This window comes from Lepidochelys kempii, chromosome 3 (assembly GCF_965140265.1).
Source record: "Lepidochelys kempii isolate rLepKem1 chromosome 3, rLepKem1.hap2, whole genome shotgun sequence".
Classification (NCBI taxonomy): domain Eukaryota; kingdom Metazoa; phylum Chordata; order Testudines; family Cheloniidae; genus Lepidochelys; species Lepidochelys kempii.
In genome coordinates this window covers 33,095,797-33,117,997 of record NC_133258.1, presented here as the reverse complement: position 1 = coordinate 33,117,997, position 22,201 = coordinate 33,095,797, and the positions used below count along the sequence as shown (strand labels likewise).

General features: G+C 42.8%; 1 long non-coding RNA gene across 2 annotated transcripts in view; it reads left to right on the top strand.

The window, feature by feature from the left end:
* The first annotated feature begins 1,191 nt into the window (after positions 1-1,191).
* The window catches only part of LOC140908609 (uncharacterized), a 70,201-nt gene continuing 49,191 nt past the window's right edge, over positions 1,192-22,201 (top strand). Inside the window, exons 1-2 of one of the 2 annotated variants that reach the window (XR_012157931.1) lie at positions 1,192-1,391; positions 2,339-2,438. This is a non-coding gene — a long non-coding RNA (uncharacterized lncRNA). Of the gene's footprint in view, positions 1,392-2,338; positions 3,969-22,201 lie in introns of both variants that reach the window. The other variant, XR_012157932.1, reaches the window with a different exon arrangement.

Here is a 22,201-nt window from a genome sequence, read left to right as displayed (position 1 = left end):
GAAGTGCTTTCATTTATTTCCTGATAATGTTGGGCACTCATTTTGTTTCAAGGCTCTGACCTACATCGTACTAAAGCTCCTACCCTGCAGAGCTATACTGGTGTGAATAATATGTTCATTCAATGGGACCACTTGCATGAGTAAGGGTGGTAGGGCTTAAGGCCTGTAAGGTTTAAAAGTTGCCTATATATTCCAAAATGGTTTGTTCTTTCCTCTTTGAATAGAGCTGCTATCATATTTAAGCCAGCAGAAGCTAGGTTAAATGATCCACCTTAATAAACTTGGTCTTGGCATGAAATGGCCATGTCACTGAAGCTGTCTGGCAATGTGTTGATATGATTTGATTAAGTTTCTTTGGTTTTTCACTCGAGAAACACTCTAGGGTACATGCTTCATAATAAATACAATACACTAAAAGTTAGCATTAACTGAATGGCACATTCATTAAAGCAATCTGAAAAGTTTTTCAGTCACTAAATTAATTGTGCTGAAATTCAACTAATAAAGCAAAGGTCAGAAGATGTAGTGTGACAATTCACACAGGGGTCTTGAGTGAGTCTGTTTCCCTCCCCACTCCAACCGCCTCCTCTGAAAGGGACAGGGGAAAAGAAGAGAAATGAAATAAACCAGTCCTTGATCCACAGTTCTTTGCATAGGGCCTGATCCAAAGCCTACTGAAGTCAAAGGAAATCTTTCCACCTACTTAAGTGGGCTCTGGATCAGGCCCATAGTACTTACGCACCATGATGAGCAAGTGCAAATGGAAACTAAATGGGGACAGAAGTAAACAATCAACCTGTTGGTTTACTAGTTTACCAGCTCTGTTAATCAATACAGCTTTTCACCGGGACTAATTTGTTCAGTGTCTCCGTTTTAAAGGTATGTGTAAGGAAAGGCTTGTGCAGCAATAATAATGTCAGTGATTTGATTTACTATTTCTGTGGACTTATTTTAGGGTCCATGTAATCCCATCCCCAAAGCAGCTTACGTGTAGCATATACAAGTGTGTTTCTTTCTCATTAATGTTGAAAGACACTTTTTAGTATATTAAGGAGTCTGTTCTATCTCTTCAGTATGCATGTAGTGAGGGGGTGTGACCTTCGTCCAACCCGGAAGGGTAGGAAGCACCCTCTGTGCCCAGGTGGGCGGAGCCAGACCCGCATTGCCCTCCTGCAACAAGTGGAAAGGTGGGACAGGAAGTATAAAAGGCAGAGCCTCCAGCACAGTTGCAGGAGGGAGGGAAACAGATGCATCCTGCTCACTCCAGGCTGCTGACTTCGCTGCCAAACCAAGAGATGCCTTCTCCCGAAGGAGCCTGTGTCTGCAGGGGAGCTGCTGAGACTGTTGCTGGCCACCTCCCCTGAGGAGATGGAGGACACCCACTGATCCAGGTACACCTCAAGGGGAGGGGAGGATGTGGCCCAGGGACAGCCGACTCCAGTCTGGCTGTATTGCAGCCTGAAACATGGCCAGCATGTTGTGGCTGGATCCCATGCTGACCCCGTGGCAGAACACTCCACCAGCGTTAGGGCCCTGGGCTGGGACCTGGTGGAGTCGGGTGGGCCTGGGTCCTCCTACTCCATCCCACCCCACCCCTGGGGTTGCAGCTTCCCCACAGTGGGCCAGGTGTCTGGTGTTAGCCTATCGTCCTCTAAAACTCAGATGCTAGACTACTCACTGCTCTGCCCCTGCCTGAGGGCCAGCGTCTGTGGGCTCCTTGGTGGCTCTGTTCCTGCCTAAGAGCCAGAGCCTATAGAGTGTTTGGGGTTTTGCCCATTAGGGCAGTTGGGACACTAATTCCTAGGCTGCTAATTCTCCCAAGACTAGGCAGTGATCCCAGCTATGTAGGGAGGCAGTGTGGCCTCCCTCCAACCCAGAAGGGGAGGGACGACCAGAGCACCACTACAGTGCACAATGCCCCATTAATATTAACAGGAATCAGCTGTGCATCTAGGAGAGACTAAACCTTTATGTCTTCATGGACATGTTGGATGATTCATGCTAATATTTTTGACTCATTTTAAAAACTAAAGATTTTGGTTTCTGTGATACTAATTCCAGTGCCTTATTGTGACAATACAGTGGTAAGTAAAAAATGATATATTCTCTCAGAGCTGCTACATTCCCATAACAAGCTCCATCTTATTGCCTAGGGATGGTTAGAACATTTGTAAACCACCAAAAGGGATGGCATTTTCTATGGAATTTCAGCTAAGAGGTATTTCTCTTTTCCAAGCAGCTCTGTTAATCTCCCTAAACTACTCACAGTTTTCAATTATATATATATACTAACAACGCCTGTGTGAGGTAGGGAAATAATGTTGTTCTGATTTTACAGATGGGGAACTGAGGCACCGCAAGATGAAGGATCAGATATTTAGAAGGCTCCTAATGTTGCAGACAGGAGTCTAGTGGGAATTTCAGAAGCACGTAAGCAGGTAAGGCACCTAACTCCAGTCAAAATCAATAGGAGTTAAGTGCTTATGAAAACCCCACTTGGTGCCTGTTTTCATGTTTGGGTGCCTATATAACTTTGAAAATCTGCCTGTTGGTTATTTATCTAAGATCACACAGGAAGTCTGTGGCAGAGGAGGGAATTGAATTGTCTCCTGAGGCCCAGACTAGTGCCCTAACCAGTGGACCATCTATCATCTCTTTCATGGGTGGTCCTTTTCTTTTTATGATTGTTTGCAAAATTCTTGGCAAACTTCTCTCCTTCGGTACATGTGGGTGGTTTCCATTGAATTGAGTGGAAAAGGTCTGTATATTTGTACAAAGAATCTGGCCTAATGAATTTTACAAAGTTTGGCAAAAACTCAAAGTCTGGGAGCACATTCAACTTCAGGTGAAAATGTTTGGAAATTAAACCCTGCTCTATACTAGGAGTGCTTTGACGGTATAGGAATACTTGTTTACTATACTGGCAAAGCGTTCCTACTGTACGCATAGTTTATACTGGCAAAACTCTGTTTTTGCTGGGACAGCTTATTCCAGCTCACATGCCCCGCCCCAAGCAAAATAATCTGTATTGGTAAAACTGCAGTTTTGCCAGTATAACTGTACACTAAAGGCTTTTGCCAGCATAGCTACGATAGTCACAGATCACACATCATCACACACCTGGATGACATAGCTATGCTGGCAAAAATTTGTAGTGTAGACCTGGCCTGAACCCATGATCCATTTGGTATGTTTGCCAACTTCTAGATCTGATATGCCATATTTTGGTTTGAAATGTAAGACTCAATTCTTTCTTAATGTAAACTGTGGTGGAATGGGATATGACTGTATCAAATTGTGAAGTTTGTTTCTTACCTGTGTTGAAGTATTGTCTCTGGCTGCATTCATTTGGATTTTCTTAGCTTCAGCCTGTTTCGTGGCACCCCAGATAGCTGCCCTGCCCTGGAAAGTCATTTGACACTTTATTGAAGGACCACCACTGAGAGCCATCTGTATGGGGAGATGTCAGCAAACCAGTAAAGTGTCTGAAACCACTATGGCTTCTTGCTAAAAGCAGCCAAGTCAGCAGGCCATAAAGTGGCCATGTAACAAACTCAGCTTGACCAAGGAAGGAGGGGAGGGGGTTTTGGGTGCCACAGAAAGGGCAGCTTGACCCCATGTCCTTCCTGATAAGAATTGTGTTGACATTACTGATACATACATTTTAGAAGAGCAGGATGTGCCTCAGGAATGTCTATTGGGGCCTCAAGGCTGCAAACTCTGGAAAAATCCACACCTGGTTAATCAATAATCAGAAGGAGCCTCTTGCTTGACCATTGGAACTGCTTGCTTAACAAGTTTTCTTTAAGGGACAAGTCATTCTTTTACTAAATGTAAAGTATAAATAAGGGGGGAAAGTTTGAGGTAATGGGACTCTTCAGGACTGGACTCTTCCTCTGGATGCATCTTGTGTTCCCCACTAGCAGACGGGCTGCTGCTGTGCCACTGGAGAGCCACACTCAGCTTTGGTAATTATCGAGGGTTGGGGGTGTTTTACTAACCTGTTGTGGACGTGTGAATAAATGCTTGAGACTAAGTAAAGTTTAGCTTTAAGTGAAAGCACTCTTGTGTTGTCTTGTTTGTGCCAGCCATCTATCAGTCAGACGACTGTGTCTCCCCTGACTTATTTCCTGACACCACCTCGCACAGAGTAAAAGTTACCAAGAGCTTTCAGTTGAAAGAACCCCGGGTAACACATCAAGGCTGCAGAAGTGTCTCTAGGCACCAGCAAAGCAAGCATGTGCTTGGGGCGGAACAATTCCAGGGGCGGCGTTCTGGCCATCTTTTTTTTTTTTGCTTGGGCAGTTGCGCTCTCAGAGCTTGGGGTGGCAATTTTTTTGCTTGGGGGCATCAAAAAACCTAGAGCCGGCCCTGTAAGGCTGCAGTCTGAAACTATCAATTTTGACTTTCCACTTCTGCAAACCCACATGGAATGATGGTCTTTCTACACAGAGGCCCACAAGGGGCAGGCAAGCATGCTGGTGGGTATGGAACTTCACAGTCTGAATACATGGCCGAGAGATAGAGGCCCTCTTTAAGAGCAAGGTTCTTCTCTGCAGCTGGAGGTTGCCCACTGCCACATGTAAGAAGCGTTTGCAGGAGAGAGAGAGAGAGGGCAGGAGGGTCTCTGCCCAGCCTATAATGCTGACAAACCGTGGACTCACAGAAAGAGTGAACCAGACTAGGTGCGGGTGCATCTCAGGATCTTTGTTTTTTCAAAGATCTGTCTCTTGAGTGCTTAAAGCCCTGGTCTACACTAGGACTTTAGGTCGAATTTAGCAACGTTAAATCGATTTAAACCTGCACCCGTCCACACAGTGAAGCCCTTTATTTCGACTTAAAGGGCTCTTAAAATCGATTTCCTTACTCCACCCCTGACAAGTGGATTAGCGCTTAAATCGACGTTCCCAGCTCGAATTTGGGGTACTGTGGACACAATTCGATGGTATTGGCCTCCGGGAGCTATCCCAGAGTGCTCCATTCTGACCGCTCTGGACAGCACTCTCAACTCAGATGCACTGGCCAGGTAGACAGGAAAAGAACCGCAAACTTTTGAATCTCATTTCCTGTTTGGCCAGCGTGGCAAGCTGCAGGTGACCATGCAGAGCTCATCAGCACAGGTGACCATGATGGAGTCCCAGAATCGCAAAAGAGCTCCAGCATGGACCGAACGGGAGGTACGGGATCTGATCGCTGTATGGGGAGAGGAATCCATGCTATCAGAACTCCGTTCCAGTTTTCGAAATGCCAAAACCTCCCAGGAAAATCTCCCAGGGCATGAAGGACAGAGGCCATAACAGGGACCCGAAGCAGTGCCGCGTGAAACTGAAGGAGCTGAGGCAAGCCTACCAGAAAACCAGAGAGGCGAACAGCCGCTCTGGGTCAGAGCCCCAAACATGCCGCTTCTATGATGAGCTGCATGCCATTTTAGGGGGTTCAGCCACCACTACCCCAGCCGTGTTGTTTGACTCCTTCAATGGAGATGGAGGCAATACGGAAGCAGGTTTTGGGGACGAAGAAGATGATGATGAGGAGGAGGTTGTAGATAGCTCACAGCAAGCAAGCGGAGAAACCGGTTTTCCCGACAGCCAGGAACTGTTTCTCACCCTAGACCTGGAGCCAGTACCCCCCGAACCCACCCAAGGCTGCCTCCTGGACCCAGCAGGCGGAGAAGGGACCTCTGGTGAGTGTACCTTTTAAAATGCTATACATGGTTTAAAAGCAAGCATGTGAAAGGATTACTTTGCCCTGGCATTTGCGGTTCTCCTAGATGTAGTCCTAAAGCCTTTGCAAAAGGTTTCTGGGGAGGGCAGCCTTATTTCGTCCTTCATGGTAGGACACTTTATCACTCCAGGCCAGTAACACATACTCGGGAATCACTGTAGAACAAAGCATTGCAGTGTATGTTTGCTGGCATTCAACCAAAATCCGTTCTTTATCTCTCTCTGTTATCCTCAGGAGAGTGAGATATAATTCATGGTCACCTGGTTGAAACAGAGTGCTTTTCTTCAGGGACACTCAGTATAGCCCATTCCTGCTGGGCTGTTTGCCTGTGGCTGAACAGAAATGTTCGCCGCTGTTAGCCACAGGGAGGGGGGAAGGTTGAGGGGGTAGTCACGCAGTGGGAGGAGGCAAAATGCGACCTTGTAACGAAAGCACATGTGCTATGTATGTAATGTTAACAGCAAGGTTTACCCTGAAAGAGTGTAGCGACTGTTTTATAAAATGTGTCTTTTTAAATACCGCTGTCCCTTTTTTTTTCTCCACCAGCTGCATGTGTTTTAATGATCACAGGATCTTCTCCTTCCCAGAGGCTAGTGAAGCTTAGAAAGAAAAAAAAACGCACTCGCGATGAAATGTTCTCCGAGCTCATGTTGTCCTCCCACACTGACAGAGCACAGAGGAATGCGTGGAGGCAAATAATGTCAGAGTGCAGGAAAGCACAAAATGACCGGGAGGAGAGGTGGAGGGCTGAAGAGAGTAAGTGGCGGGCTGAAGAGAGTAAGTGGCGGGCTGAAGACAGGGCTGAAGCTCAAATGTGGCGGCAGCCTGATGAGAGGAGGCAGGATTCAATGCTGAGGCTGCTGCAGGACCAAACCAGAATGCTCCAGTGTATGGTTGAGCTGCAGCAAAGGCAGCTGGAGCACAGACTGCCACTGCTGCCCCTCTGTAACCAACCGCCCTCCTCCCCAAGTTCCATAGCCTCCACACCCAGACGCCCAAGAACGCGGTGGGGGGGCCTCCGGCCAACCAGCCACTCCACCACAGAGGATTGCCCAAGAAACAGAAGGCTGGCATTCAATAAATTTTAAAGTTGTAAACTTTTAAAGTGCTGTGCTTAAAGTGCTGTGTGGCATTTTCCTTCCCTCCTCCACCACCCCTCCTGGGATACCTTGGTAGTCATCTCCCTATTTGTGTGATGAATGAATAACGAATGCATGACTGTGAAGCAGCAATGACTTTATTGCCTCTGCAAGCGGTGATTAAAGGGAGGAGGGGAGGGTGGTTAGCTTACAGGGAAGTAGAGTGAACCAAGGGGCGGGGGGTTTCATCAAGGAGAAACAAACAGAACTTTCACACCGTAGCCTGGCCAGTCATGAAACTGGTTTTCAAAGCTTCTCTGATGCGTACCGCGCCCTCCTGTGCTCTTCTAACCGCCCTGGTGTCTGGCTGCGCGTAACCAGCAGCTAGGTGATTTGCCTCAGCCTCCCACCCCGCCATAAACGTCTCCCCCTTACTCTCACAGATATTGTGGAGCACACAGCAAGCAGTAATAACAGTGGGAATATTGGTTTCGCTGAGGTCTAAGCGAGTCAGTAAACTGCGCCAGCGCGCCTTTAAACGTCCAAATGCACATTCTACCACCATTCTGCACTTGCTCAGCCTGTAGTTGAACAGCTCCTGACCACTGTCCAGGCTGCCTGTGTACGGCTTCATGAGCCATGGCATTAAGGGGTAGGCTGGGTCCCCAAGGATACATATAGGCATTTCAACATCCCCAACAGTTATTTTCTGGTCTGGGAATAAAGTCCCTTCCTGCAGCTTTTGAAACAGACCAGAGTTCCTGAAGATGCGAGCGTCATGCACCTTTCCTGGCCATCCCACGTTGATGTTGGTGAAACGTCCCTTGTGATCCACCAGAGCTTGCAGCACTATCGAAAAGTACCCCTTGCGGTTTATGTACTCGGCGGCTTGGTGCTCCAGTGCCAAGATAGGGATATGGGTTCCGTCTATAGCCCCACCACAGTTAGGGAATCCCATTGCAGCAAAGCCATCCACTATGACCTGCACATTTCCCAGGGTCACTACCCTTGATATCAGCAGATCTTTGATTGCGTGAGCTACTTGCAACACAGCAGCCCCCACAGTAGATTTGCCCACTCCAAATTGATTCCCAACTGACCGGTAGCTGTCTGGTGTTGCAAGCTTCCACAGGGCTATCGCCACTCGCTTCTCAACTGTGAGGGCTGCTCTCATCCTGGTATTCATGCGCTTCAGGGCAGGGGAAAGCAAGTCACAAAGTTCCATGAAAGTGCCCTTACGCATGCGAAAGTTTCGCAGCCACTGGGAATCGTCCCAGACCTGCAACACTATGCGGTCCCACCAGTCTGTGCTTGTTTCCTGAGCCCAGAATCGGCGTTCCACAGCATGAACCTGCCCCATTAGCACCATGATGCATGCATTGGCAGGGCCCATGCTTTCAGAGAAATCTGTGTCCATGTCCTGATCGCTCACGGGACCGCGCTGACGTCGCCTCCTCGCCCGGTATCGCGTTGCCATGTTCTGGTGCTGCATATACTGCTGGATAATGCGTGTGGTGGTTGATGTGCTCCTAATTGCCAAAATGAGCTCAGCGGCCTCCATGCTTGCCTTGGTATGGCGTCCGCACAGAAAAAAGGCGCGGAACGATTGTCTGCCGTTGCTCTGACGGAGGGAGGGGCGACTGACGACACGGCTTACAGGGTTGGCTTCAGGGAGCTAAAATCAACAAAGGGTGTGCCTGTACATCAAGGAGTATTTCAGGCAGGACTGCACGGAGGGTTCCAATAAGAAATGGTGCACCAAAGTTATCGTTGTTATTGGAACAAGGAGGTTAGCCTGGCCTCTGATTGATACATGGCTAGATTAACCTCGCTGCGCCTTCTCTGTGACTGACTGCAGTGTGATCTAGACAGGGGAGGAGGAAAATGAGTACAAAACAAATCTGGTCTATTTCTTGTTCTGACCCACTCCATCTATCCTTTACATCTTTGGCTGGCAGCAGACGGTGCAGAAGGACTGCATGCCATCCACATCTCATAGCTGCTTGGCAGAAGATGGTACAGTACGACTGCTAGCCATCTTCATCTCTTGCCTGCCTGGCATAAGATGGTACAATACGACTGCTAGCAATCCTCATCTCTTGCCTGCCTGGCAGAAGATGGTACAGTACGACTGCTAGCAATCCGTATCGCCTGCCCGCTCACCATAAGACGGTTCAATAGGACTGCAGGACTAAAGAGAATGACCTGGTCAAGTCACTCCAAATTTAGTCCCTGCGCCCATGTCTGCCCAGGCGCTCCCAGCCGACGTGGCCAGGAGCACCTCGGACACGACGAGGACGACTACCAGTCGTATTGCACCGTCTGCTGCCAGAAGGCAATGGGTTGCTGCTACTGTGCAGCAAAGCCGTACCGCGTCTGCCAGCACCCAGGAGACATAGGGTGACGGTTACCTGAGCGGGCTCCATGCTTGCCGTGGTATGGTGTCTGCACAGGTAACTCAGGAAAAAAGGCGCGAAATGATTGTCTGCCCTTGCTTTCACGGGGGGAGGGAGGGTGGGAACGGGGTCCTGACGATATGTACCCAGAACCACCCGCGACAATGTTTTAGCCCCATCAGGCATTGGGATATCAACCCAGAATTCCAATGGGCAGCGGAGACTGCGGGAACTGTGGGATAGCTACCCACAGTGCAACGCTCCGGAAGTCGACGCTTGCCTCGGTACTGTGGAAGTGCTCCGCCGAGTTAATGCACTTAATGCACTTAGAGCATTTTCTGTGGGGACACACACACTCGAATATATAAAACCGATTTCAAAAAAAACGACTTCTATAAATTCGACCTAATTTCGTAGTGTAGACATACCCTAAGATTAAAGACAATGTGGTTAAGAGATCCCCGCCCCCCCCTTCTGTTTGTGTTCCTTGCTTTCCTGCTGTGATGTCTTCAGAAGAATTAAATGAGTAAACCTAAAGTGACTACAGCCCAGGTAGAACTCTGAGGGAGCATATGTAAGCAACTGAAGTTGCTTGGGAGTGGGGGATGTCTCAGGAACTGACTTCAAGGACTAATGTGACTGGACAGTGGCATCCCACCACTCAAGGAGGGGAGTCAGAAAAGAGGTTTGAGCTTGAGACTATGCCCCAGGGTCACAGAGCTAGAGAGCACATGGGACCCAGCAACTGAGTCCACTCACAACAGACTGGTGACCATACAGATGGGTATTGGGCTAGGCTGTAACAGTAATCTTTTCCCAGTTTATAAACTATATTTCTGCCTCTCACTTCCTGAGTAATCTTACCACTACTTAAAGTACATTAATGAAGAGTCTTTAATGAAGTACAGCTTATCATTACACAATGCCAAATTTTTGAAGAGCAATATAGATCATTCTTAGGGATTCCTCTTCTCCACACTTGTAAAAGCCCCTTGTTCTGACACTTTCCTCCCAACATATGAAGATTCACGCAAAGTACTGAGTCACTTTTATGTACCTGTAACAAAACCCATTTGTATCTTAAATGTGTGTATCATGTATTGTTTGAAAAATATTGCCTTAACTCTTTGTTTTGGAAAGGTGAAAAGCATACATAGCAAACTACTGTGCATCAGTTGTGTAATTAGGAAGTAAAATTCTCTCATGGTCTTCAGTGGAGCCAGGGTTTTACTCTTTGGTTTTGTATCATAGCTGTTTAGAAGAAACTTTGTTATGAATGACTGTGATAAACACATCAGATAAGTTTTCAAACACAGATGTCTTAAAAGAGCATCTGAATCGGAATTTCATACAAATTGGTCCATAGGTACAAAATATGGGTATTTCACACAGATCTGTGCGCCAAACTAAGTGTGCAAATACTGGATTTGGGTCCCCTGTTTAGCTGCCCCCATTTGAACTCAGAGCTCTCATCTCCTGGTCTGATAATATATTCTGTCCTCGCTTGCACTACTGCTGAAGTTAGCCTTGCTAAGCTGGTACATCTCACAGGAAGAATCCCAGAAAATTGCATTCAATGCTATCGTTTTGCATGGTGTTTCCTTCAGTAACCATAGTCACAACAGCATTACCTGTTTCTTCATCTAATGAGAGTATTTTAGTTGCAGACTCATTTGTGCCTTCTATAGAAGAACTATTGTATTCAGAGTTTAAGGAAGGATTCTGATTAGAAAAGAGAACAGATGTTATGATTCATTATCTTTTTTTTTTTTTTTTAAGGCTCATCAGCCTCAAAATCCAAAACAGATAAGGGCTGGAAAATACAGTATACAGTACAAAGATATCTGGGGGGATGATGTGCGTTCAGCACTTAGTCCCTTAATGAATATTTGTAATGTATGCAAATATAATGCAGTATTCTACGTGTGTGTGTGTCTAGGTCTAGTAACAAAAAACAAAATATTTCGGAGTTATTAGTGTGTTTGTGTTTCCTATAAACGGGCACAAAGGGATAAATTGGCAGGAGTCAGCAGGTCTGTACTGATGTTTTTGATTAACTTTTCAAAGATTGAAGTGCACTGTGGATGCAGATTAACTTTCTTTGCTCTATATGGATTCTTGTTTCCTTTGCTTTGAAATGAATATTGCAAACACTTTGCTACAGAGATTGAAAGGGTGGCATTTTTTTGTAAGTACATGAATCCCACAATTTACATGGGAAGGATCTCTGGAAAGGGCTAGTGTTTGGTCTGCATTATTCCACTCTGTTCACTCCTCTAGACTGTATTTCCTCTGTGCCTAAAGTTGTGTTTTCTAGGTTCTATACAGTATATGGATTGGTAAGAGATAAACCAAATCTGGCTAACGTACATTGTTTAGCCTCTAGAAATATCTTGTAAATACCAAGTGATATTGTATTGCTCATAAAAAAAATAAATCCATCTACTTAATTAAAAATATATATTTAGCTTGCAGTAGCAATGGAGACCTTAATGCAGGCAAAACATATTCCTTTGATCCATATACTTTTTTTTATCCCTGACCTTTGCCCCAGTTGAGGAAGAGTCCCAAACACAGAGTCGACACGGAGCCCTTCTGTCCACATTCAGCACCATGCTTGACCATCCTCAAAATTAATCAGGTGGAGCAGAGCTGGAATATGCATGAATAAAGGGCTAATGTATCTCTTGCTCCCAGAGAAGGCAGGATGAAGATTGGTGCACAGTGAATAAACAGTCATTCCCATATTGCTGCAGCATTTGCCTTTCTGTTACTGATGCTCATGATGTTGTTTACATGCATTTTGTTGCTTTCAGGAGTCAAGAGCATTTGGGGGCCCAGGGCATGGTTGTACTCTGTTTCACATAAGCCGTGGAATACATTGCTCCACTGGCAACATCTGGCTCCATTGCATACTTTATAGGCAATGTACCTATGAGCTTTCAAACTGCCTTAGGGGCAGTATGTGAAGACATTTGTTGAGGGAGATGTTATTATCCTGTTTGCTACTCTAAGTTCCTTTTGATTCACCTTTGATCTTTCAGCATTTCCACACTAGGTTTGGTGTAAATTTCTCTAAACATCTACGTAGATCCTTTTGAAGCTGGGAAGTGGAGGTTCCCACAGGCAGTACCTGTCTTCTGTACAAAGTCAGCTACTGTCCACCAGGATGATCGCATCAGAGGATGCATAAGTCACTTAGATAACCCTTTTGAATGTGAGCATTAATATAACTTGTGTAGCTTTTGTGCTCACAGCAAGAGAACTGATCATTAAATAAGAGCGTATACTTCAGAGACCCAAAATATGCATTGATTTTTAATGCTGGATGCATCACAGGAATCGGCATGGCCATAATTCAGAATAACTATTTAGAATTCAGTAAGGGTCTGATCCTAGTCCCCAGTGCTCAGATACTATATTGATGAATGTGTTATAAATAACTAGAGAAAGAGATTGAAATCACTGGCAAAATTACTATTAACCCTCAGTACATGGAGGACTGGACTCTAAACTTTGAAACTCAGTGTTTTAGGCCTGTTAAGCCTGACTTCAGTTCTGGGCAAACTGGATGAAACTATAGTAAAGAACAAAATTGTCAGACACATAGATGAACATAATTTGTTGGGGAAGAGTCAACATGGCTTTTGTAAAGGGAAATCATGCCTCATCAATCTACTAGATTTCTTTTTGGGGTCAACAAGCATCTGGACAAAGAGGATCCAATGGATACAGTGTACTTAGATTTTCAGAAAGCTTTTGACGAGGTCCCTCACCAAAGGCTCTTAAGCAAAGTAAGCTCTCATGGGATAAGAGGGAAGGCCCTTTCATGGATTGGTAACTGGTTAAAAGATTGAAAACAAAGGGTAGGAATAAATGGTCAGTTTTCAGAATGGAGAGAGGTAAATAGTGATGTCTTATTCAACATATTCATAAACGATCTGGAAAAAGGGGTAACCAGTGTGGTGGCAAAATTTGCAGATGATACAAAATTGCTCAAGATAGTTAAGTCCCAGGCAGCCTGTCAAGAGCTACAGAAGGATCTCTCAAAACTGAGTGACTGGGCAACAAAATGGCAGATGAAATTCAGTGTTGATCAATGCAAAGTAATGCACACTGGAAAAAATAATCCCAACTATACAAATGATGGAGTCTAAATTGGCTGTTATCACTCAAGAAAGAGATCTTGGAGTCATTGTGGCTAGCTCTCTGAAAACATCCACTCAATGTGCAGCGGCAGTCAAAAAACTAACAGAATGTTGGGCATCATTAAAAAAGGGATAGATAATAAAACAGAAAATATCATATTGCCTCTATATAAATCCATGGTATGCCCATATCTTGAATACTGCATGCAAATGTGGTCGCCCCATCTCAAAAAAGATCTACTGGAATTGGAAAAGTTCCTAAAATGGCAACAAAAATGAGTGGGGTATGGAATGACTGCCGTATGAGGAAAGATTAATAAGACTGGGATTTTTCATCTTGGAAAAAGGTGACTAAGGAGGGATATGATAGAGGTCTATACAATCATGACTGGTGTGGAGAAAGTAAATAAAGAAGTGTTATTTACTCCTTCTCATAACACAAGAACTAGGGGGTACCAAATGAAATTAATAGGCAGCAGATTTAAAACAAACAAAAGGAAATATTTTTTCACACAACGCATAGTCAACCTGTAGAATTCCTTGCCAGAGGATGTTGTAAAGGCCAAGACTATAACAGGGTTCAAGGTGGTTCAAAAAAGAAATAGATAAATTCATGGAGGATAGGTCCATCAATGGCTATTAGCCAGGATGGACAGTGATGGTGTCCCTAGCGTCTGTTTTCCAGAAGCTGGGAATGGGCGACAGAGGATGGATCACTTGATGATTACCTGTTCTGTTCATTCCCTCTGGGGCACCTGGCACTGGCCACTGTTGGAAGACAGGATACTGGGCTAGATGGATGTTAGGTCTGCCCCAGTGTGGCCATTCTTATGTTCTTATAGGTAGTAATATATTTGTTGCATGCTCCCTTAATACATCATTATCATGGGGGTAATTTTAGGGAGGATAACTTCCCTTCTATTTTCAGCTCAGCCCTAACTTTGTTTCAGCTCTCACTTGGAAGGGAGGCAGGGAGCAGTCCCAAGTTGCTTCTTAGTGCAGCTCAGCACCATTGATCTAATCAGCTGGGCACAGAGGAAACAGTGCTAGTAACAGTCTCCTGCCATGAGAGGGTGCTCTGTCCTGCTCCTGAACAGGTGGGAGGCTGCTCCCTGGAGCTGACCTCTCCTTGTCTGCTTGGACCCTGAGTGCAGAGTAGGGGTAGATCAGGTGGCTCTGGCCTCATACCTAGTAGCTCCTCCCTCAAACCAGGATGGCAGGGCAGATGCATGGGGGAGGGGAGATACCGAGGCAAAGGGGAATTAGGCTCGAAGGGAAACATTGAGGAGGACACACAGCCACAGAGGGGTGGAATCCTGGCAGGAGCTCACATGGGGGAAGGGATAATGGGGGTGGCTAGGGGTGGGGAGGAGGTGGGGGAGAGGGAGGAGGTTTGAAAGAGGTTGGGGGAAGGGGAGGGAGAACTGGGAGATGGGGAGAGGGAGGAATAGAGGTGGGGCAGAAGTGGAGGAGGTTGGGCGGGGGGAGAAGAGTGGTAAACTGGCCATGTGAAAGGTGTTTTGAGCCTTGGTGTTGGAAGGGTGCAATTGGGAACTTGTGCACCTGGGTCTTCTGCAGGGTTCTTGAAAGGCTGTGTCCCCCCCCAACTTTGCTGGCAGAGTTATCCCATGGATCACTGTAGAGTTAATAGGGGTTAATGCTTTTTTCCCCAAGACTGAGTGCTGTTGAGAGGTTGCTCTATGTTACCTCTTTTCCTGGAGTGATTTTTATTTTTAGAGCAAAACAGTGGCTTTTAAGGGCAGAACACAGTTTCCCAGCCTCAGGAGGACATCGGCAGGATTTCGCCAGTACGACTGTCTGCAAGGGGTATTTGTGTGGGGAAATCTCTTGCTGGCTTCTCCGCCACATGGCTCAAATGAGCTTTTCTTTTCTGATTCCTCACCCCCTTTTTTTTTCTGTTCTCTGGGTTTTGTTCTGCAACATTAATTTTTAGACTTAGAAAAAGCCAAGCTCACATCTTGTTTTAAGGGTCCTTTTGGTGAGAAGTCTCTCGTAGCAGCTATTGGCCATACATCAGTATTCCATCAGGAGCAGTGAACGGTATTTGCTTACTGTATCCCAGAAACGTGGGAGGAATAGCAGATTTCCATTTTTGTAAAATGACTCTTTGGCCACTATAAGTGCTGCAGCAATCCATTTCCTGGCATTACTAGAACAGGGTAGATGTTCTAGAATGCCCCAAACACAGAGGTTGCTGGACTTAGGACTTGGCCTTAGATAGAGCACCACACATTTCCTTCCAGAATGTGGATATACTTTGACATTCAAAGACTGTATGTGACAGGTCTGCATTGGAGCTGTCACATCTCCAACATTTACTGTGTGATATGGTCTAAGTTAGTGTGGCCAAAGATTCATCTAGCTCAGTATCCTGTCTTCTGACAGTGGCTGACTCCAGGTGTTTCAGAGGGAATGAACAGAACACGTAATCATCAAGTGATCCATCCATCCCCTGTCGGGGTAACTCCAGCATCATGCAGTCCCTCAGTGGTCCAATAATATCTATTTAGAATTTTGTTCAGAAAGAAATGCAAAAACAGAACTTAATGTTCTGCATCTATTGTGCAATATATTATCCCACCTGTCGGAGGAAATGGAGATGTTTAGTTCCTTCTCTTATTTTTCTTTTATGGTATAGTCAATTAGATAAATTAAGGAGTTCAGCCATTTGTATGTGTTACTCACAAAATGTTTTTGACTATCATACTTTTTAAGGTGCACTTCAAGTGGAGTGTTATGTGCAGCCTGCCAACAATTCCCAAGCTCCTTCATAACTTCAAATCAAAGCTTATTGTAGAAAGGACCTTGCTCTGTTGGTAAGTGATAGTTTTCGCAAAGATATGTGAAGGAGGCTAAAGTTGTCCAGTTAGTAATATTTTTTATGGTTAGTATGCCCTGAGTTTTGAGCTATTAATGTATTTAAAATGGGGATTAATCCAGATTAGCATGGAAGGAGAGTTGGTGAGATAAGAAGTGGTACTGGACTCGATTTTCTGAAGAACACTCCAAGAGTATACCTAAAAAATTGCATTTTTCCTTAAAGGTGCTTCAACTGTTTAATAAGTGGAAGTGCAGAGAGAGAGCCAAAGGGGTTAACTACTGTTTCTTCAGTCTCAAGGGAACTGAAAACAGTTGGTACCTGCATCTGGCATATTTAATATTAGTTTTATAGGGTATAAGTAGTACTGTTAGGATATTTAATATAGCTTGATAATCAATAATTTCAATATGTTAAGAAAACATAAGTATATATATATATATATATTAATAATAACTATATTATTCGTATCTCTTTATTTCTACTTAAATGTATATGTTTATAATATATACATGATGCTAATATATTCATATCTATTTACTTGTGTGTTATTTGTGATTACATGTATCATTTTATATGAGCACTTGTATATTTATTTTTACTTTTTCAACCCATACTTAAAGTTTATGTATTTATAACATGTGTATGGTAATAATATATTTATATTTATTTATTTGCACACATCATTTGTCACTTCATGTTTACTTTTTTCATTTGTGTATTGGTATAAATATTTATATACCATGTGAATATGAACATTTATATACTATGTACTATTATTTATGCATTCGTCACTATTAAGCAGTAGGTTTCATTCATTTATATACCTTGGCATATGTAGGTATTGGTAAATATAGGTATATTTCTGGCAGACTCCTAATTAATTCATATTATGCATGGGGTGGGTGGGTGCAAGCATACACCATCTGGGACCTGAACATGCTCATATTGGAAGTCTGGTATGTTAAGAGTAAGGTGGGCGGTCTATGTTTCCTTTGTTTTTGGTTTGTTTGTTTTTTGTATAGAGAGGCACTTGGAGGATGCCAAGCTATTGGGTGTCAATTGGAATTTTTCATGAACTCTGTTAAGGTTTGTTCCTGGAATGTATGGGGGCTTACTAAAAACTCCAAGAGAATCAAAACTTCGAGGCTCTTAAAATCAAATGGATGTCAGATGGCTTTTCTTCAGGAAACGCTTATAAGGAATGAAAATGCCAACAGAATTTAAAAACTATGGGTGGGATATGAATATCACTCCTCTTTCAACTGCATAAGTGGGGGAGTAATCAATCCATAAGAGCCTACCTTTTCAATTTATTCAGTCATGGTCAGATATAGAGGGCAGATCCAGGATAATCCAATACTAAGAGATTAATTTTAGGGAGTGTATATAATCATAATGGTGGGAATGAACCCTTTATTGCAGAAATAACTGACATTTTATCCATCAGAGCTGATGTCCCAGTGGTATTAGGAGGAAATTGGAACGCTGTCATGGATGATCTATCATAGACAAATCTCAGTGTTGTAGGTGAAAACTGCAGGCCTTTGCAAACCATCCATTATCCCTGGAGGATATTGGATTTGTGGATATTTGGAGACTAAGAAATTTAATTGTGAGGGTGATTAACAGTTGGAACAAAGTACCAAGGGAAGTGATGGATTCTCCATCTCTTGATGTCTTCAGATCAAGACTGGATGCCTTTTTATTAGATATGCTTTAGTCAAACACAATGTGTGCTTTTGTCAGTGACCAGTCGTTGGGCTCAGTACGTGGGTAACTGCATGACATTTAATGGCATGTGAAATACTAGATAATCTGATGGTCCTTTCTGGCCTTAAACTCTATGAATCTATGAATGTTGGTAATTAAACATAATAGAACCCAATCCTACAGGACATTGGTTATCTCCTCTTCAGCACATTGCAGATTTGGGCCTTAATTGGCAAATTCTTGACTGGGAAAGATAAATTCTTTAGTGGTGCAAACCCCTAAAAGTACTGCCTTTTGTATGGTTGCAAGGTGCTTGTTGAATGGAAATACAGTAAACTTTCTCCGGGAGCACTTCTTTTAAAAATAGCATTTTAACTAAATAGTAATTAATTTAAAATTTTAGAAACAAAAATTTAGATTTACAATATGCCAATGAGAATTGATATCGCAGTAATTGTTACTGATACATTAATAAAAGGAAAAATCTTGAGTAGGCCATATCTAATCACGTGTGGAAAATATGATTAACATTACATGATTTATACTGAAATGGTTTTGATGGCAAAGTAAAAACGTTTGTCACAAATCACCTCAAAATGCACAAGATCTTTGATGTACAGGTTTGGCCTTGTATTTTGTTTGACCAAGAACATCTGGAGCATACACAAGGATTGGCTATTCTTGTCAATGTTTGTTTCCAGAGGGTAATTTACCAGTATAATTATAATGGTTTGGTAAATTTGGCTATGTAGTTAAACGAGCGACGTTTGCATTATCAGTAGGAGATCACTCCTGCCAACAGTGCGCTGTTCACACTCTTGCTTGTTGTTTTTCAGGGTTTTTTTTTTCAACACCTCTGAAAGACAAAAGGTTTGTCATTCAATTGCCAGTGTAGACATAGTCTAATGCAAGATAATTGGTTTGAGAAATACTGAGTAATAGTGGTAGCATTTGCAATTGTGTTCATGAAGGGTTTAATCATGAACCAATCTGTGTGCCTGCCTGGTAGAATATGATGTGTCTGTGGGGTGGAGGGGGGAGGAGTTCCCTGAGCAGGCTACCCACATTGCAGACTAAAACCATCATTTGATTAAAAAAAAAAAAGAATTGTGGGGACATGACTCATATTTTTTGATTTTTTGAGGTTGGCAGCACTGAAATTGTTAGAAAATGGCAAATGATGCTGTCATAAATATAAAGGGAAGGGTAACAACCTTTATATATGCGGTAACATCAAATCCCTCCTGGCCAGAGGTACAGAATCACTTACCTGTAAGGGGTTAATCACTTCTATTAACCTAGTTGGCACCTGACCAGAAGGACCAATGGGGAAAGAAGATACTTTCAAATCTGGGGGGGCGGGGAGAGTGGTTTTGTTTGTGCTCTCTATGTGTTCCGTCTCGAGACATAGAGAGAGACCAAGCAAGTAATCCAGCTTCTACTGAAATGATACATCTAAAATTACAGAAATTGTAAGTAATAGCAAGGAAATGCATTAGATTATCTTTTGTTTTAACTTGTGAATTTTTCCTATGCTAAGAAGGAGGTTTATTCCTGTTTTTTGTAACTTTGAAGTTTTGCCTAGAGGGGAATCCTCTGTGTTTTAAATCTTATTCCCCTGTAAAATTACCTTCCATCCTGATTTTACAGAGGTGTTACTTTTACTTTTTTCTTTATAATAAAGTTCTGCTTTTAAGAACCTGATTGGTTTTTAGGACACTAAAAACCAAAGGGTCTGGTCCGTGCTCACCTTGTTTACCTATTTGGTTGGTATATTATTCTCAAGCCTCCCCAGGAAAGGGGGTGAAGGGGATTGGGGGGATATTTTGGGGAAACAGGAAATCCAAGTGGTCCTTTTCCTGCATCTTTGTCTAACTCACTTGATGGTGGTGGCAGTGCCATCCAAGGACAAGGAAGGATTTGGGGAAGTTTTTAACCTAAGCTGGTAGAAATAAGCTTAGGGGGTCTTTCATGCGGGTCCCCACATCTGTACCCAAAAACCCTGACAGACGCATTTCTAATTTACTAGATTTATTTTTTTAATTCTGATTTATGTCAAGTTGCATTTGGATGGAAATTCAAATTCAGTTACAAACACACAAACAACATTTTTTAAAAAAAAATTAGTTAAATAAATCTACTTTAAATGCGCTATATATATAAGAAAATAAGTTTATCAGAAAGTTTAAACATAGTATTATTTGTAGTTAGTGAATTGATAATTTCTGTTTACCATTGTCCTTCAAGATTTTAGAACTAGTAGATCTCATCCTCTCAGATCTAGTTTTTATTCATAGATTGGAGGAGGAAACCAAGCATTTTCAACTAACAGCTGGTTTCTTAATTTTGAATTAACTAGCTACTGAAATGAACTAGTTGAATAAACTGAAATGAAAATATTCTCTTTGCACCTGTTGGTTTAGCACCTCACCAAATTCTGGTTGCAGCTGCTTAGCTAGCAAATTAAACCAGTTCAGTGGTTTGACTTTCTTTAAAACTTTGCAAGCAAATATACCGCGTAATATTTTTAATTTAATTTAAATTATTTTAATAGGTTTTCATAATTTCAAATTTAATTTTAAATAGGCTTGTTTAGAAAAATAAACTTGTATTTAAATTTGAACAATCCAATTTAAATATATATTTTTTTAATTTAAAAAAATAATTGTTTTTTATCCACCTTGCCTTCAATATAGCATATTGTGGGTGCTGACGTAATGCCAATCAAAATGGGTTTGTGTAAGAAAGATCTTATCAAACTAACTTGATTTTTTTACTGAAATTATAAGTTTCGTTGACAAAAGGAATAGTGTTGTGTCATGTATTTATGCTTCCATAAGGTATTTGAATTGGCACTGCCCAGCATTGTGATTAAAGAACTAAAATGAAACAAAATCAACATCACACACGTTAAATGGGTTAAAAATGGCTGTTGTATAGATCTCAAAATATAATTGCAAACAGAGGATCATCATTGAGCAGGTGTGTTTCTAGTAGTGTCCCGCACGGTTATTGGACCTATACATCTAGAGGAAAAATGAATCCATATTGACAGGCTGGGGGACTCTATTATGGGAATCAGTGACATTGAAAAAGACTTTGAGAGTGGAGATGATTGGAAATTTTCCAGCAAAACATAGTTTCATTAGAAAATGCCAGTTCTCCATATCTCACTTTGTTGAATGTAAGACAGATTTGACATAACTTTTATTGAATGCTACCTCCCCCACAGACTCAGGGTACAGAGAGGCAGACCACTGGGGACCTCTGGGTGATCGATGTGGAGGCAGAGTGGCTGGGCAACCAGCCTGGAAAGCACTTGTCATTTTCATTGAAATTGACAAGATCCTTCACTTAGGGCATAAAGCTGAAAAATTTAATTTCCCCTCTCCCAAAATGGAGTTTTTCTTTTCAGTCCCTTTCTGGGGAAATTTTTGGGTGTTGATGTTTTGTCATGCTTTCGGACAAAACTTTTTCTCAAAAACTTTCACGGAAAGGGATCTCTCCCCTTTTTGGCCAGTCCTAATTGGAACTCATGGTGAATAATCAGCTGAACAGAAGGTCCTAGTGCAACTTTTGGCCAAAAAGACTAATGGAATCCTTGGTATAGGAACAGGGGAATATCGAATAGGAGTAAGGAGGATGTATTACCTCTATATTTGACAAAGATGCAACTGCTACTGGAATGCTGTGTCCAGTTCTGGTGTCAACAATTCAGGAGAGATGTTGATAAATTGGAAGGGGGTTAGAGAAGAGCCATGAAAACAATTGAAGGATTGGAAAACATGCTTTATAGTGAAAGACTCAAGATGAATCTGTTTTAGTTTAACAAAGAAAAGGTTAAGGGGTAATTTGATCACAACCTGTAAGTAGCTGCATGGGGAGCAAAAATTTGATGATAGAGGATCCTTCAATCTATCTCACAAAGGCTGGAAGTTGAAGTTAGATAAATTCAGATTGGTAATAAGGCACTTTTTTTTAACAGTGCGGGTAATGAACCATTGGAAAAACTTACCAATGGTTCATTGTGGTAGATTTACTGGAAAATTTTAAACCGAGATTGGATATTTTTTAAAAGATTGGCTCAAGTTCAGTCAAGAATTATTTCAGGGAAGTGTTATAGAAGAGGGCAAATTAGATGATCAGAATGATCCCCTCTGGCTTTATAATCCATAAATATATTAATAGACTATTGTGAGTGCTGAATAGTGGGATATTATCATAAGTACCTGTGTCAGCCATCAATAAACATGAAAGTAATACATTAACATCTAGTGTTCATTTAGAATGCCCTATGATAAC